The sequence below is a fragment of the Camelus ferus genome, chromosome 11, assembly GCF_009834535.1.
Source record: "Camelus ferus isolate YT-003-E chromosome 11, BCGSAC_Cfer_1.0, whole genome shotgun sequence".
Taxonomy (NCBI): Eukaryota; Metazoa; Chordata; class Mammalia; order Artiodactyla; family Camelidae; genus Camelus; species Camelus ferus.
The window spans coordinates 68,522,534-68,541,570 of NC_045706.1; the positions used below are offsets into that span (position 1 = coordinate 68,522,534).

Genomic DNA, 19,037 nt, shown 5'->3' on the forward strand with positions numbered 1-19,037 from the left:
TTGGGAATTGTTCCTTAGTCCCTTTGTAAGACACGGGTCCTATAACATCTTCCCACGCCAGCGTCTGCATCGTCTCACAAGCCAAGGTCACCTCACAAAGCGCTCCCTCATAAAACTGAAATTTTCAAAGGAGTAAATATGTTGCAAGAACTTTTCCAGACTGTCCCTCCTCCTTCCTGCCCCGCCCTCTGAGTAGGTGGGTACCTGGCTCACAGTCCAGCTTCTGCTCCACCTGGTCCTCCTGTATGGTCCTTACTCTGTGAAGATGCTAACAGGCCTGCTCACACTGTTCAGTCGTAATTTTTTTTTTTAGCATGTGCTGGAAAACTTAGTGTTTATTCACCAACGCATACACCTTGTTTCAAATCACACTGAGTAACAGATTCTCCAGGTCCTGAATCTGAGTCCTAGAATTGTTGCAATCTCCCCATCTCCTCTTGGTTCTGTACGAAACAGCCAAGAATGGTGCTCACTACTCAGGAAGGCTGGGTGTCTCTGAGTTACATCCATTTAGACGAGGAGCACAAAAACCCACCTTCTCACCCACTGACCCACAACTCTGATTTCTCATGTCTGCCCTCTTAACTCTGTATCCTTCAGTTTTTTTCAAAATCTCTTTTTTTTTTTTTTCTCCTCATTCTCCGCCGGCAAAGTTTCTTCTTCTCTGAAGTAACATTTGCAGGCAGATGTTACCCTGCCACGGTATTTCTGCAAAGGAAACAGTGGCTGCGGGCGTGTTTCACTAATCGTCATAGTAATACTTGTTCCCTGTGAAGAAGAATCAGGTCATAATCTTCCCAAACAGCAGCTCGTTCAAGTGGCTGCCCACTGAGCACTGTCACTAATGCCCTGGCTGGTTTACGAGAGGCAGAAGAAGTTAGCACATGACCCAATATCCGAGATAGATTATAACTGGTTACTTCAAGTTTTTAGTACAGCTTTCCCAGAATTCCAGGCAGTCACATTTCTTGTGGTTTCCACAGGCGGCAAGGCGGGGTAAACAGGCTTAGGACTGGCTGGTCTGCATGATTTCAGGGGGCTCTGGGACACAGGGGCTGGGGTAGGGAGTACCAGGTAGCACCCTGGCCCTAGACCAGCGAGACAGCATCCCCGAGACTGAGAGCCGGATTCTGGGGTGTGGGCTCTGGACTGGCAGGTTTGAATAGAAAAGCACCCTTGCAGGTGAGCCCTTTCTTATCTAGGAGTTGGCTAACCCTGGGAGGGGCAGTTTCTGTCAGGATCAGCAAGGCTCCAAGATAACAATGCATCACAATTCAAAGACACACTTGATACAGAAGGAGAGCAAGACCAGATAGAGCCTGGCTCAAGGAAGGCACGCCCTCCAGGCTGGCCTAGAGGCAGTGATAAGTCCGAGGAGCTCATTCTACGACCAAACCAGGAAGCACCCAGCACGCTGGATTACAGGGCGGAGAGAGGCGCTGGAGAGCATTTAGGAAAAGTCAGGGAATACAGTCTGACAAATAATGATAAGGATACTTCCAGTTCCTAGAACCTTTAAAACATCCTCATGTTTGTTAGTGGTTAACTCTTTTTTAAATTTAATTTTATTTGATTTTTGTATAGAACTGCAGTTGATTTACAATGTTAGTTTCCAGTGTACAGCATACAAAGAATGAAATCACGCCATGTGCAATCAACATGGATGGACCTAGAGATGAACACACTAAGGGCAGGAAGTCAGAGAAAGACAGATGTCATATGATATCACTTACATGTGAAATCTAAAACAAGATACAAATTTTGTTGTTGGTTAACTCCTGGTTCCCCTGCAGACCTGGGAGGAGCATTCCAAAGAGAAAGTCAGTGGAAAGCGTTCGGTATGTTATGACCCAGGCGTATGCTCTAAAAGCATCATCTCCTTTAACCTTCCATCAGCCCTCTGAGATAGGCACGAAAGTCCGTATTTTACAGAAAAAAGAGACTCTGCAATTACATCCTTCACAGAAACTCTAACAGCAAGCACATGAGGGAGGCAGATTCTGAACCATGTGCTTCCCCATCTTGTAAGTCAGGCCAGAGGGGCTGTGATGAGGAGGGGTGATGGCTGACTATGTGGGAAATAAAAGCTGGAGAAATCCTCTGAAATAGATCTGACCTAAGGCAGTGACCACAGGGCCTGGCTAACCCACTCTGGGAGCTCCCAGAAAATCACCCTGCCCTGTGGATCCGGCGCCCTAGTGAGGGCTAGGAGGCCTGGGCGGCACACTGGCTTGTCCTGATCCTTTGCTGGACCCAGGACATCCACTCGGCCCAGCCTGTTTGTACTGGCTGTTGCCTTTGCGTGGGGGTTACTTCCCAGGATTTCTTACCACTTCTGCTGTCCACTTTTGAGCTACCCTAGATGAAATGTTAAGGTCATCCTTGGTCTCCCGGTCCCAGTTCCACGAGGTCAGAGGGTTTATATGACCTCATGGTGAATGCAATCCACGTCAATGTCTTGCAGGCATCACAGCCTGCTGTAAAGGAGGCGCTACCCACGAGTGCCTGGGAACTGTCACACCAGGCGCTACCGCCGTGCCCTTTGCAGCACCCCCTTGTGTAGGGGTGGGCACACCTGCACAGGCCTGGTCACACACACATCCACCCTTCCACCCCCGGGACATTTGACAGGAAGAGTTAGAATCCTGACCTGCGAAGCCTGATGCACGTGGAAAGCCCTACAGCTGCAGAATCACACGTTATATTCAAGCCTGCCTTTTTTAGTATTTATTTTGGTTTTCCTCTCTCACTCATTTCTGGCCATTTCCTTAGAAAGTTCTGCCAACAGGACAACAGTGTGGAGAAAAACTAAAGAAAGCAACAGAACCGTCGGGTTCGTCCTAAAGCGCCAATATTTTAAATGAGGCTTTCTGATCTATTAAACCTGAGTGGGATTTCCTCCACCTGCCTCTTCCCTTGGGTTTGCCTTCAGGTCTGACATAATTTTCCTGCGGCCGTCACTTCCTGAGGTTGAAAAGTTACTCGGCTGTGAAGGCTCCCGGGTAAGGTACTTTTGGAGCAGAGTTTTCAAATTCATGCTGTAGGCATTTCTCCCCACGCGCAGATGCTGTGCAGACAACTTGGGACTTCAGGATTTCTCTTCACTGGGAACAGTGGGCACTTTGCCCATGGAAGACGGGCTTGAAAGATAACCAGGAAAATGCTGGATAGCAAGGCGAAGACACACCATTGACTGGACCCTGAATTTCCAAACCCTAGCCCTGCAGATAATCGACATAGTTCTCGCTTGGCCCAAAGCTTAACTCCAGACTAGAAGTGGTCTTAAACTCCTATATGGTGGAAAGGGGTGAGGGAGCCCTGGACATGCTGAATCGAACCACCCTTTTCTGCCCAGAGACTCAAAGCGGTGATGTCCCAAGGCTTCTGATGACTCTGGCAGGAAAACACAGGTGTCCACTTCACCTGGTGGGGAAAATCTCTACACCTTAAAGGCAGAGGTTCCTACCCACAGACTTATAGTCAATCTTCAACAAAGGAGGCAACAATATATAGTGGAGAAAAGACAATCTCTTCAGCAAGTGGTGTTGGGAAAACTGGACAGCATGTAAATCAATGAAGTTAGAATACTCCCTCCCACCATACACAAAATTAAACTCCAAATGGCTTAAAGACTTAAATGTAAGACCAAATGCAATAAACCTCCTAGAAGAAAACACAGGCAAAACATTTTCTGACATAAATCTCAGCAGTGTTCTCCTAGGGGAGTCTACCCAGGCAATAGAAATAATTAAGCAAAAATTAACAAATGGGACCTAAATAAACTTATAAGCTTTTGCACAGCAAAGGTAACCATAAGCAAAACAAAACAACCTATGGGAGAAAAATATTTGTAAATGATGCGACTGACAAAGGCTTAATTTCCAGAACATATAAGCAGCTCATACGACTTAATAACAAAAAAGCAAACAATACAATCCAAAAACGGGCCTAAGACCTAAACAAGCAATTCTCCAAAGAAGGCACATGAATGGCCATTAGGCACATGAAAAAATGCTCAATATAGCTAATTATCAGAGAAATGCAAATCAAAACTACAATGAGGTATCAACTCACACCAGTCAGAATGGCCATCATTCAAAAGCCCACAGATGATAAATGCTGGAGAGGGTGTGGAGAAAAGGGAACCCTCCTACACTGCTGGTGGGAATGTAGTTTGGTGCAGTCATTATGGAAAACAGTGTGAAGATTCCTCAAAAAACTAAAAATAGACTTACCATATGATCCAGCAATCCTACTCCTGGGCACATATCTGGAGGGAACTCTTAATTCGAAAAGATATATGCACCCCAATGTTCATAGCAGCACTATATACAATAGCCAAGACATGGAAACAACCTAAATGTCCACTGACAAATGACTGGATAAAGAAGTTGTGGTATATTTATACAATGGAATACTACTCAGCCATTAAAAATAAAATAATGCCATTTGCAGCAACATGGATGGGCCTAGAGATGGTCATTCTAAGTGAAGTCAGCCAGAAAGAGAGAGAAAGATACCATATGATATCACTCATATGTGTCATCTAAAAAAAAAAAGAAAAAAAGAGGACACTAATGAACTCATCTACAAAACAGAAACACTCACAGACATAGTAAACAATCTTATGGTTACCAGGGGGGAAGTGGGTAGGAAGGGATAAATTTAGGAGTTTGAGGTTTGCCACTATATATAAAAATATTAGCCACTATATATATATATAAATAGATTTAAAAAAAAACAAGTTTCTTCTGTATAGCACAGGGAACTATAGTCAATATCGTGTAATAACCTTTACTGAAAAAGAATATGAAAATGAATATATGTATATGCATGACTGGGACATTGTGCTGTACACCAGAAATTGACACATTGTAACTGACACACTTCAATAAAAAGAAAAAAAAATAAAAATAAAAATAAAGGCAGAGGTTCCTGGAATCAAGTAAACCTTTTTTCCCCCTTTTCCATTAGACTTTAAAGACTTTGAGGCTCTTGAACATCAAGAACACAGGGAAGGAAGGTGCAAACAAAAACAGTCCTTTGCAGTATCACATTTGTAAACTGAAGGCGGTGATTCAGGGAACGGACTGAGGAATCTGACTTCCTAATTCAGATTTTATGACTTAGTTCCCTCATTTGTCAAGTATGAATAATACTTCCTACTTCTTGTAGGTGTTAATGAGGATTACATAAATTTATCATCTAGGTAAATAAATCCGATGCTCGCACACAGGAAGCAGAGAGAAGTAAACTCTTCTGTTGACGCTGAAAGGGATTAACTAGTTGAATGATCGACACTATGCACGCTCTCTCGGACTGGCCACTGGGCACACGAGTTAGAGGTTGTCTGTATTCACTCCTCTGTCCTCTGCACACATGTGAATTTTCCCTCCGTCCTGCAAGATGTCCTCTTCCATCCACACTGGTGGTCAGAGCAGTTCCTGGTAACAATTAGAGACCTGACAACACACTGAGGGGAACAACCTGACGTACAGGAACCTTGTGGCCTCTCTGTCCTTTGGGAGAACATTAATGCGCCCCCAACCCCAATGGAAAAATCCAAAGGCTCCCTGTCAACTTCTCACTCCCTTCATTGTAAACTGACCTAATAGGGCGGCCATTCACTACAGCCACATTCTTACGGGGACACCCCAGTGGAGCCCGAGGGTTGAAGGTAGGGGAGAACTGTAGCCCACCCCTCCCGTGAAACATCTCTGCTAGGTGGTGTGTGACAATGAAAAGAGGCACAAACTAGTCCCACCAGCAGCTGTGAGCTCTGGGCAGTTCAATTCTCTCTCCTTTAGGTGCAGGGACCAGCGGTCACTGGAAAGGTTTGGTGGGGGCAGATACAACACTGTTCAAGAAGCCAGATTTCAACCACCTCCTGGTTAAATCAGGTGACAGAACCCTCAGGATCCCCCGTGAGGGGACAGAGCATTCCCTGAACCGGATGGAGTCCCAGAGCTGGGAGACCACACTGAACGACCTCCATCTGCTGGGTTCAAAAGATCTGATACCCCTTCAGGCAAAAGTAGAGGAAAAACATCTCGAGTCAATCTACGTAACCTGGAAACCACCCACCTCACCCAGGCAAATTACTCCTAGGGCTTATGCGACCTAAGGGACTGTCTAGCTATTTAGGCCCTGGTTGAGCCATCCTTAGGAGAGAGGATTCCAGACTAAGGTCTTTCAAATGCTAATTACTTCCCCTGGAGGACACATCCCTAATGAGGGAACTCCGAACATTGCCTCCCTGCCCCTGGAGTACACGTTAATGGACAGGAAGCTATCACACTACCTCTGTGGGAAAATACAACACTTCTTTGCTTCTCAGACGGTCTTACAATGGGACTGACTCTTCCTTCGAAGAAATGTCACTTCTCTGGGCTCTGACTCACGGCCAGATCGGTGGAGGGTCTCCCTCACGGACAACCAGGAGCAGGTCTTCCAGGAGGGGCTTGTCTTCCTGCCTTGGCCCCGGAGCAAAGCCAGTGAAGAGCAGAGCCACGTGGACCCACAAAGGACACGTGCCTTTGTTACTGGAAGCCACTGAGATTGGGGCCACGTCACCACAGCATCGCCTGGCAAAAAATTTACTCACACAATATGCCAGGAAAAACTGAAAAGCAGGTTGAGAGGTGCGTGGGATGGATGTTACGCGGGTGGGAAGATTCAGAGTGCTGACAGCTGGCTTGTGGGCACATGGAAGGTTCATTATGCAGCTCTAATTCTGTACATATTTGAAAATAAGCTAGAATAACACATCTAAAGCTGAAGGCTTCGAAATGAGGGTGTAAGAAGACAGTTTTTCATCTAGATAACCTCTAGGAGGAAGTTCTAAGATTCTTCTTTACTCCTTAAAATCCTGTGTTTGTGTGGACGGTGCTGGGAGTTCGCACATAAACAGACGATAAATTATGACCCCGAGGTGCGGCACCTACAAACATTACGGTACAGTCAAATGTGCTTCCTTAATTTAAATCCCTCCAAATCTGTAACAGTTCCATAATCTCCTTGGACAGATGGGTTAACACTTCAAATTGTTCTCTGAGGGCACAAACTCCCAGGCTATGGGCAGCTCCAGTGTGCAGGGGCCAACTGGTTGAAGGTGGGAGGAGGATAAATTCTGGGGCTTCCTCAGGAGAGTTTCCGGCAGGTTGGTGCACACCAGCTGTCTGCTCTCGTACGTGGGACACGAGCCTCAGGTCCATCTGCCAGGCTGGAGGGGGTGCAGCTGAGGGAGCATCTCCTGGTCTTGCCAACCCGTCACTGATAAGCAGTGTTCCGGAAAACGCTATTTCTCCAAGGCTGTGGGAACTGCAGTCCGCGCCCACATGCTGAACTTGACTGCATCATCCTGTGAAGCTCCCAGGGTTATACAGGATTCTTTGAGGGCTGGGGGCTAGAGCGGAACTGAGGATTTGTAGCCAAAACTCAAAGGCGAGGCAACCCACCCCCCTCACTGCTCAGCATCATGGCAAGTGGCAGAACGGGAGAGGGAGGGTGGTGAGGGTGGTGGGGTAACGTGGAAAGGGCCAAGTACTGCCATCCACCAGGGTGGCTGGGGTGCCCTCCTCCCAAGGGACTTCCAGATGTGCACCTGGCTCTCCCCGGGGCAGCTGGGTCTGCCTTAGGCTTATTTTAGCCCTACATTTCATCTGACCTTTGCTGAGCCCTGTCTGTGGTCCAGGCAGTAAGGGCTGACAGCCCTATATTTACATCTGGGTCTGAAGCAGCTGTGGTGTGAGTCATTAAGGGAGAATCACCTTGCTCAAGAGAAACCAGGCAGTGGGGAGGCTACAGCTCAGTGGTAGGGTGCATGCCTAGCATACACGAGGTCCTGGGTTCAATCCTTGGTACTTCTATTAAAATAAATTTAAAAAATAAATAAACCTAATCCCCCTCTCAAAAAAAAAAAAAAAAAGAGAAACCAGGCAAAGCCCGCCAGTTGCACCTACCCAGGGAGAAGATCTGTCTGTGGCAAAGTCAGACTGGAAAGAAACAGATTTACATGAACGGAATAGGGGCGCACATGACATCCCATTCGTAAAGCTGACACATTAACAACGGGAGTCAGGTACCACATCCCCAAAGATGAAATATCGCGCTCAATAAAGTCACTTCAAGTAGAATTTTCTAGCTCACAGATACGCCAGCTTCTAAGAGGGGAAGGCTGAGCAGTGTGCCAATCAGAAGCCTCCCTCACTGCTCCAGGTTTGACCCAAATGCACTTTCTTCCACTGGTTTAATCCACCCAAACCACTCTGTTGACACAGGGCTGCCTTCCATCTCGTGAAACCCCCTCAGGAGAGCTATCCTCACATTTCTCAGCAGCTAAGTGCCACTTGCCCAAGCTGACTCCCCCTCCCTCTTGAAACACTTTCTTCCCTTGGCTTCGGCCCCGCCCCTCTCATCCGATGTCCCAGTGCCCCTCGCTGGTCCTTGCTCCTTGCTGTGCTCACCATACCAGAGTCCTCCAGGACTCTGCCCTCACGCTCCGCTCCGTCTACACTCACTGCCAACCCCACACTCCCAGAGGGATCAGAGTCCCTCTGCCTGTGATCTGTCAGCAGCATCTTATCTTTCAGGCAGCCCTGTCCTGGATGATCTTATCCAGACTCAAGGCTTTTTTTTTTTTTTTAAAACTAGAGGGACTGGGGATTGAACCCAGGACCTTGTGCATGCTAAGCATGCACTCTACCACTAAGCTATACCCTCCTCCTTCAAGGCGTTAAGTACCAGCTTTACACCCGTGGTTCTTCAACCTGGCTGCATGTTAGACACACCTGCGAAGCTCTTAAATACCTTAGAGAGTTCCCTTCAGTGGGTCTGGGATGGAGTGCACATATTGGTACAGATTTTTTAAGCTCCCCGAGAGACTCCAGCGTACACCTAGGATTAAGAACCAGTGATCTATGCTATAGTCATGGCTTCCAAAGTTACTTGCCCTCACTGCTTTTCTGACCTTTAAATCCATCCATGCCTAACATTCTACTCAAAATCCCATCTTGGATGTGATACAGGCGTCTCCAAATGAATAGGTCCACAAAAGATTTCTCGATTGTGTCACACGCAGGCCCCCACCATCACCACTCACCCTGACCACCTCAGCCCAGAGTTGCCCCGCTCCTGGCCTCCCTCATTTCAGGTAACAGTGCTGGCATCTGGTTAGCTCTTCAGAACAAATACCAAGGAGATTTTTTAAAATTCCTCTTTCCCTTGTCCCCAGCATCTCATCTATCAGGAAATCCTCCTCGGTCTACTTCCAAAAGAAATTCTAAGTCAGAGCACTTCTCATCATTCTCACTGCTGTTGATCCAAGCCATGCGGTTTTTCTCCTGGATTACTGTAACAGCCTCCCACTTCTCCCCACAATTCCACTCCTCCGGACCCTAACGTAGGCCAAGTCTAGGGCTGAGTCTCCTGGAGCCGCCTTAACAAATCCCCACCTACCTGGTGGCTTAAAACAGCAGAAATGTATCATCTCACAGTTCTTGGGGCCATAAGTCTGAATCCAAGATGGCGGCTGGGCTGCACACATGTAGGGACCACTCAGATAACCCAGATGATGTCATCTCGAGATCTTTCCCTCAGCTACACCTGCAAGGAACCCTCTTTCCAAATTAGGTCACATTTACAGGTTCCAGGATTAGGGCAGGAACCTAAATTGGCGGCCACCATTCAACCCACTTCAGTTGAACCCAGGACCTTGTGCAGGGCAGGGTTACCTTTTCATAATGAAAATCTTATTACATCACTCCTTAGATTAAAATCCTCCAGCGAATTTTTACTGCAGGGATTGGAAATAGAATGCAATTTTAAATTCCTTGCTGTGGCCTAAAGGGCTCTGTAGGATTCTTTGACCAAATTTCCTCCTTTTATTCCCCCCAACTTACCCTCTGGATACACCAGCCTTTTGCCTACTCTTCAGGAAGTCCAAGCTCCAAAAAGGAGCAGCTTCTTTTCTTCATTCAGGATCCAGACCAATGTTACTGCCTCGGAGAACGTTCCAGGTCTCCCTCTCTAAAGCGGTCCCATCACCCTGAAGCCATGACCCTGTTTCAGTTTCGTGTGGCACCGACCACCAGCTTACTTAGTTACGTACCAACAAAAATGTCTTGTCTACTGTTCTATGCCTAAGTGCCCAGGGGGGCCGCTTGGCCAGTAGGGTGAGCTTAATAAACATTCCCCATTGCCTACGTGAATTAGTTGAGTATCTGTTTGAGAAGCACCATGAAAGCCCCTGAGATGGGTGGCAGTTTTATTGTAAAGACATGAGAACTACAAAAGCTCTTTTGGAATTGGGGCGGCACAGTTGATTTCTGTCTCCTCCACCTTCTAAATATTCTACCTGAGCGTGGCTTGGGGGGACAAGGCGGACTCAGACGATGCTGGCTCTGGAGATTCGGCCACTTCACAAAAGGCAGTGGGGAGGGGGTGGGGAGCAGTCATGGCTGTTCCAGCCAACCTGGTCTAAGACCCCACGGGCATCCCGCACCCAGTTAAGAAGGTCTCCGTGCCACCCCTTCTGACTTCTGTAAACAGGAACAGCGGGGACCGGAGTCTGAGGGCTCGATCAGGAAGAGAAGCAGAGCCGGGGACGAAGTGCAGTGTTTAAAAGGGGCTCACTCCGGGGAGAGTGCTCACTCTCATGGGGAGCTCATCAGAGAAAACCTTTGAGGGGCGTGTAGAACCACAAATTCACGTATGGACATGAATTCTGGTCAGTGTCCAGTGAATGACAGCGAGTGGGCCACCCGCTCACCCCGGAACTCCCACCCAGACATTTGATTTCAACTAGTACCTCCAGGCTCTCACTGCCACACACATGACACCCCAAACCCCCATGTCTCTCATCCAACCCAGCCCTCCATTCCCAACCACCTGGGGGACGAACGTGCCATCGCGACCTCTGACCCCACAAATCTACAAATGAACTAGCGAGCTCAGCCCCCCCTGCCAGCTTGGAGACGGGCTCCACCTGCCGTCCACCCACCCGCTGCCGCAGAGTGATGCCTGACTCACACGCAAGTGCACGCCGAGGGCCCCTGACTCTGGGAGAATTTCCCCGACTCATCCCTTTTTTTCTCTCCACTGCAGTGTCACAGTTGAGGATTTTACTGTCCCTCCTCTGAACACAGAGCCTGGACCAGCTCTTCTCCCACTGTGCCCATCCCGGGCTGCACAAGGTTAAAACTCAGACCACCCCTGCTCCCCGGTGAGCTCTTGGTGTCCATCTGTGCAGCCTCACTGCCTGCTCAGGGCTGCATCAGAATGAACCCGGAGATGTTCTCAGAACACCCTCTGCTCTTCACAGTTGTGTGACTTCACACGCGCTGCTCCCTTTCGTCTCTCCACCCTGTCCCCACGCCCCTCAGACCTCACCTCCTGAATAGGAGGTCGGTGCCGAAACACGAAGTGGGGGCTTTCTGAAGACTTTGTTCAGAGGAAACTAACCATCCTTGGGCTTACGTGTTATTTTCCCAGACAGTGAGTGGGCAGTGACCTCAGGGAGCAGGATCTGTGGATACGCACGCTACCCTGCAGAGCCAGGTGCACGAAGGACACGCTGCTTGGCAGAATCACGTGAATTCCTCCCTTTCTAAAAACAGTACTTCCTGGCACTTAACACTTTGCTGAGTGTGGTTCAACTCGGTCACGGAGCCCAGGGACGCAGAGATGGGAGAGTCATCACCACCTGCTTCCTTCCCACCAGCTGGGTCCCCACGCCCTGCATCTGCCAACAAGGTGGCTCAGCCAGAAAGAGCGCGGGAGAGCCTGTAGGAGAGGAGGCTGGGAGGCTGGCGGGCTCCACGCGCCCCTGCTGCTCTGCAGCCTCCAAAACCCGTCAGCACTTTGCAAAGCTGCTGCACAGCGAGCTCCTTCCGCTTGGCTTCTGCACGGCTTCCGCATGGCTTCCGCACGGCTTCAGTCCCATCGGTCCCAGAAGACATTCTCACTTCAGCTAAACCATCATTTCCTGACCTGATCACTTCTTTCTTGGAAAATGATCATTAAATAAAAACACAAAGAGAAGAGGGTCACCTTTTTTTTCCTTTTCCTAACCCACGTCTTTGAAAGAGGGGCAGCGAGTTCCCTGTTTGGGGGGGGGGCACACTGTAGAGCCAGGGGCAGTAGAGGCACATGGGATCCCCCCCACTTTTAAGCATCTCAAATCAGACCCTCATATGGCTTTGTTTTGCCATGTCAGACAGAAAGAGTGAGTATCCAAACTGGTATTTAACTAACTTTAAAAATCAATGTCCCTTTGGATAAACAATACAAGGAAAATAAATCCATCATGGGCTGGGGGGTCGTGCTGCTAACTGGCAGGGGAGGGGGTGTTAAAGATAACCCTTTATGTTTTTCCACATCCCAGAACATTCTCTCAAGCATTAATTTCTGTAATTTGCACTGTAATAGGGAAGAACAAATCTGACTCCGTACTGGATCAGTTTCTTTGAAAATACCTTTGTATTCTATTGCTTTTGCTTCAAATTAAGAGTGCTGCTTATAGCTTGAAATACAGAGAAGAGTCCATTCTCAGGGCTCTGACCTTTAAAGGTATAACGCTTTCCCATTCACACAGAGATAAAAAGTTCCAGGATAGAGGATAACATTTGCCTTATTGGAGATTTATAGTAACATCATGACTAGACCTAGGTGGACAGGTGCAAAAGCAAAGGATTCCGACACCAAGAAGTTCGCACCAACCAACCACACACCCTCCCCTTTTATTGTAAGACGCTTGAATTCTAACTCAGGTAAGAGGGTTCTTTGGGACACTGGTCCACCATCTTCTGGATCTGCTGGCTCTCCCAATAAAGTCACTATTTCCTTCTCCAACAAGTCATCTCTTGATTTACTGGCCTGTCGTGCAGTACAAGCTTAGACTCAGTAACAGCATGATAAATAATAAATATAAAATATAATACTTAGTATTCAAACTATACATCCCTCTTCCCACATAGACATGGAGAACCTCTGGTCTTAAAGCCCTTATGTGTTGTTTCTAATCAGCCCAATAAATAGAACTATTTAAAATGTAAAACCAGTTTCTTGCCCCTCAAATGGCTGGGCTGGATTTACATTTAATCCAGAGTTTCCCAACAAATATACATTCTAACCACTTCATGTACCAAAAAAGCAGACTTCCCACTGTGCAAGTTTTGTACAGGCGCAATCTCACCACTGGTCAGCCCTGGGAAGTACACCACTGTCAGAAAGGACCCTCTGAAAGCTCGGTACCTCTGTATTTATGAAAAGATAAACCACCCTTTTCAGAGGCTAGCTTGAAAGAAACAATGGTGAAAACAGAGATGGGCTGGAAAAACTGGTTAAGTATATGGGTGAGGTTTTAAAGAAGTAAACACAGGTGAAACATTCTCTGACATAAATCTTAGCAATGTTCTCCCAGGGCAGCCTCCCCAGGCAATAGAAATAACAAGAGAAATTAACAAATGGGACCTAATTAAACTTACAAGCTTTTGCACAGCAAAGGAAACCATAAGCAAAGCAAAACAAAACGACAATCTACAGGATGGGAGAAAATATTTGCAAAAGTCCTTTTGTTTCAAATTCTCCTTGCATCTTCATCTCGTGGAGAAAACAGAAGCCAACAGAAAGGACTTCCCACGGGAACAGAGCCGCACAGCTCCCCACCCATAATGACGAGCGCCAGGCTTTCTCTGCTGCTTGAGGCCAGCTCTCTAGCCAGGCACGAGGTCCGAGCCCCACTCAGCTACCAAATACTCAGCCCAGGACTTCCACCTTCTTTCCACGAACACTGTTACTCTCCCATCTTAAATGAACCAGCTAACCCTTCCCCTGAGCCTCCACTCCCTGACCAGCGACTCTCCATTTCCCTGCTTCTCTGTGGAGCAAAACTTGAAACCAGTCTCTGCCTCCTACCTCCAATTCCTCTCCTCTCTCTCTCTCTTGTTAATAGACTTTACTTTTTAGAGCAGAACAGTTGGCAGCAAAACTGAGCAGAAGGTACAGAGAGCTCCCATAAACTTCCCAACTCCACGCAAGCACAGCCTCCCCCATGATGAGTGTCGCCCACCAGAGTGGTGCCTCGGTTACAGCCCATGGACCTGCATCGACATGTCATTATCGCCCAGTGTGAAGGTCACCGTAGGGTGCGCTCTTGGTGGTGTACATTCTATGGGTGTGGATAAATGTATGATGACATAGATCCGTCATTACAGTATCATATACAGTAGTGTCTCCCTGCCCTAAAACCCTGTGCCCCACCTATTCACCTCACCCTCAACCTCTGGCCACCACATTTTCCTGTCTCCATAGTTTTGTCTTTTCCAGAATCTTGTCTTTTTCCTATCGTTGGAATCCTACAGTATGTAGCCTTTTCAGATCGGCTTCTTTGACTTAGCCAGGTGGATTTACGATTTCTCCATGTCTTTTCATGGCTTGCTAGCTCATTTCTTTTCAGCACTGAATGACGTTCCCTTGTCTGGAGATTCCACAGTTTATTTCTCCATTCACCTTCTGAAGGATACTCTCTCATTTCCTTCTGAATCTTACTCAGATAGGGCTTTTACCCCCACCCACTCACTGACCGGGCCACTGCTAAATCCAGTGGCCAGTCTCAGCCTTCACCTGACTGACCTGTCAGCAGCCCAGCTCACACCTCCGTGCAAGACCTCTACCACGGACCTTTGACCTCCAGGCAACCACCTGGTTTTCCTATGAAACCACTGGCCACCTCTGAGTCTTTCTCATTTGATTCCTCCTTTATGACCTCTTAATGGTTGACAGCCCAGACCCACACATCCATCCCCCACTCAGTATCTCCACTCGGCTGTCACACGAGCATCTAAACCACACATCCACAGCGGAGACCCGGATTTTCTCCACCAACTCCCAACCCACTTCTACCTGGGTTCATCCCCCCTGTCAGCGGCACCTGCAACTCCATCTCACTGTGGCTCCAGCCAAAAGCCCTGCAAGCTGGATCTATTCTCGTTCGCTCTCTTTTACCCACGTCCGATCCACCAGCAAATCCTACAAATGTCTTTGCCATTAAAGGATGTCCATATTGGACCAGTTCTCACCATCCCCCCCCCTCTGCTACCTGGGTCCAGGCCACTGGAACCTCCCTGATGATCAGAGTGATGGTCAACCAACTGGTCTTCCTGACCTGTCCAGCCTCTGCTCTCCAATCAGCAGCTCAGTGACCCTGGGAAAACAAGTCAGATCGTGTTTTTCCTCTGCTTCAAATCCTCCAGCATGCCCTGCCTCACTCTCTCACGATAAAACCCAAGTCCTAATTATGGCCTGTATGATCCTACCTGTGTGACCCCCCATCTCTACTTTCATCTGCTACTACATCCTGCTTTTATTCAGCTCCAGTCACACCAGTCTCCCAACCCAATGACAGGCTCAGTCCCGACTCAGGGCCTTTGCACATGCTGTCCCTACTGCCTGGAACGGTCTTTCCTCAATTATCCATTTGGCTGGCTTACTCACCAACTTCTGGTCTTTACTCAAAAGTCACCTCCCCGGAGAAGCCTCACCAAGGCACATTATATAAAATAGCAATGCTCCTCTCAGTGCAAACCTTGTATCACCCTCCCTGCTTTATTTTATTTTCCCTTAGCACTTATTTTATATAAAATATTTTATAATTTTGTAAGGTACTTACATTGATTACTGTCATTCTCCTTTTCTAGAATGTATACCCCATGGCAGGAATTTGGGTCTACATTGTTCGTTGACATCCCTCAGCAGTTAAAAATGCTCCTGGGACAAGGCAGGTGCCCAGAAGGTATTTTACCCCAAGTATGAATGAATAAATGAGGGAGTGAATGGATGGTTTTCCCTTGGCAGGAGCAAATTCAAAGCGTAATCTTTAACAGAAGCCCAAGCTGCTGGTCTTGGTGGCTCATTAACATGTTATTAACCGGATCCCATGTGAAGCTGCAGAATTTCAAATAAAAATATACAGCTGTGGTGTTCTACTGGCTTAAGCTTTCCATTTTTATTCAACCATTCAAAAGTAGGAAAAGCAACAAAAACGGGATGATCCAGAAGCCAGAATCCAGATTCCCTCTGGGCAAGGACTGTTATGTGCTGTTTATTCCTATATTTCAATACTAGGAGAGGCTGGCTCCCAGTGGGAGCTCCGAAGATCTCTGTGGCCTGAATGAACACTAAATAAGGCTTTTATTTTACAGCAGTTAAGGGTCATTATTCATTGAGCTCTGCTAGGGTGAACACACCCTCAGGGGTACTCCCGCCCATGTAGGTATATATGTAAAACATTTATATGGAAAAGAGGATTATTTTTCCATTTACAACTTGATTATTGCTATTAACAGAAAATTAAAGTAGTTCCTGAAAAATGAAAGTAGGTATTTACCTACTTCAGCTATTATGAGAATTCCATTTTTGAAAAAGACTTTTGTTTTTTAGAGCAGTTTTAGGTTCATGGCAAAACCGAGCAGGAAGTACAGAGAGTTGCCACAGACTTCCCGCCCGACACATTGACAGCCTCCCCCAGGATCCACGCCCGCCGCCAGAGTGGAGCCTCTGCTACCACTAATGACCTGCACTGACACATCGTCATCACCCAGAGTCCACAGTTTACGTCAGGGTTCACTCGTGGTGGTGCACTTCCTTTTTCATTACTTAAGTATTGTTGATTTACAATGCTGTGTTGGTTTCTACTGTACAGCACAGTGATTCAGTTAAACATATATATATATTCTTTTTCATTACTACAAGATATTGAATATAGTTCCCTGTGCTCTACAGCCGGACCTTGTGGTTTCTATTTTATACATAGTATCTACAAATCCCAAACTCCTAATTTATCCCTCCCCCTTCCCCTCTGGTAACCATAAGTTTGTTTTCTATGTCTGTGAGTCTGTTTCTGTTTTGTAAATAAGTTCATTTGTGCCATTTTTTTTTTTAAAGATTCCTTGGTGTCATACATTCTATAGGCTTGGATAAATGTATAATGACATTATAGTGCCATCCAGAGTAGCTTCTTTGTCCTAAAAATCTTCGGTGCTCGCTCTACCCCTTCCCCACCTCAAGACAATTCCATTTTAAAGAACTGGCTTTAAAACAGTGGATAAGTTGGACCAGAGAACTACTTCTATTTCAACATTCTCTTCTGGAGTTGGGCCGATGGGTAGAAGCCTTAAATATCCACGAGGAGTTATAATATGTCCATTTAACTTCAGAGAGAAACAGTTATTTCTTTCTATTTCATTCCATCTGGACAAAATGACCACTTCATACTCAGATGCTCAAGAGACGGTCTTGACTTTATTTCAACTTTACATTGTGATTCGCAGGAAGGTAAGGACACGGTCATTAGCAGCAGTGGAGGTCCCCTAGTGATCCAAGAAGAACCGAGGAGCTTAATAAACTTAAAAGTCACCATACGCAGGGCACTGAGTGGCCATGACCCCAGGAGCCCCCCTTCCACCGAAGGTTCTGGTCTCCACACCTAGCCGACTCCCCCAAAGAGCCTCCCAGGACTGTCCGAGCACTGGGGTTTGAGTCACACTCCACTCCTAACTGCTCCCGGTTAAACAGGACACTTTCATTCCCATCTTTAAGACTACAGGGATAACTGAGGGCTGCCCTGCTGTCCACACATTTCAACAATCGAAGGATGCAATGTTAGTGAGAGCAGTTTGAAAAATCAAAATGCAAATATTCTCATTGTTTAGATTTCTTATTATCTCCTGATCTCACACCCTGTCACTGCCAAACTCTTCACAATTGCTTGTACCCAGCAAATACTCGGTAAGTGAATAAATGGAACCATTGTTTGGTGGGAAACCTGACAACGTTAACTCCCTCTTCATGGTCCTGAAAGCAAAAATGGTTTTCCTGGGCGCCAACGGGGAGTGAGCATGAGTGTTTTCTTCTTAAATATTGAGCCTCTGGTATCAACTCATTTCCAACCATCTCCTCTCCCTCAAACAACCCCCCCCCCGAAAAAAAGGACCTCTTGAAAAATAAAACATGGCATTTTAGACACTGGAAACTACTCAAACTTGGCTCCTTTTCACACTATCCCTAAACACTAAGTAAATACAACATTTCACAGGGTACTATTTTAGATAAATTAGCACCATGAGTTTGTTCTTCAAAAGAGAAGGATCCAATGGGATTCCAAATTCTGTCTTACAAAACTGACAGTTTAAGGAATGTAATAAATATTGTCAGCTTTGAGACTATTTCTGGAATTCCTCAGAAAAATAAACATTAGATTTAATGAGCTATCAACATTTCCCAAGTCTATTACGTTAATCTGGCTCTTTTAAATGTGCTGACCTACATGAGAATGCCCTGGGTAAGAGACCTAAAATTCATACTCTAAAGGAGTTTTCTTCTTAAAATGCTAATTTCTGTTACATATTTTTTCCTGTTTCATACCTGTCAGAGGATGCAAATGCCAAGTCCGTCTATTACATCATTATATAATATATAAAATAGTTATTACTATTTATTTTAATAAATACACATTTTAATAAATGCTAAATATTTGTTATTAATATAAATGATTAAATCTACCTCATAATACATAATATACAATAAATATTTAAATACATATTTTGATAAATATTAATAATATTTAATTATTAATATATAATGAATATAATTAGGTCTACCCTATTATACATTATATATTATACTATTAATAGATAATATTATATAATACATAATACATCTAAATATTATAAGATAGAAAGGTACAGAAATCTATCCTATAACATATAATATAAAATATAAATTAATAACTATTAATATATAAATATTAATGCATACACATATTAATATTACAAAATATATTACATATATAATAGGGCAGATTACTAAGGGGTCAAAATGAAACTGTATTGCTTTGAATGTCCTCTGCATCCCATGTTTATTACAATATTATAATATAAATTATAGTATTATATTATAGGGTAGATTTCTAAGGGTCACAAAATGAACCTGTATTGCTTGTAACCTCCTCTCCACTCCAAGTTTCTCAAGGAGCCCACAGC

At 45.9% G+C, this 19,037-nt stretch overlaps 1 protein-coding gene across 1 annotated transcript in view; it reads right to left on the reverse strand.

The window, feature by feature from the left end:
• Positions 1-19,037, reverse strand: part of KCNK1 (potassium two pore domain channel subfamily K member 1) — a 46,137-nt gene that overhangs the window by 11,601 nt on the left and 15,499 nt on the right. The window lies entirely within an intron of this gene.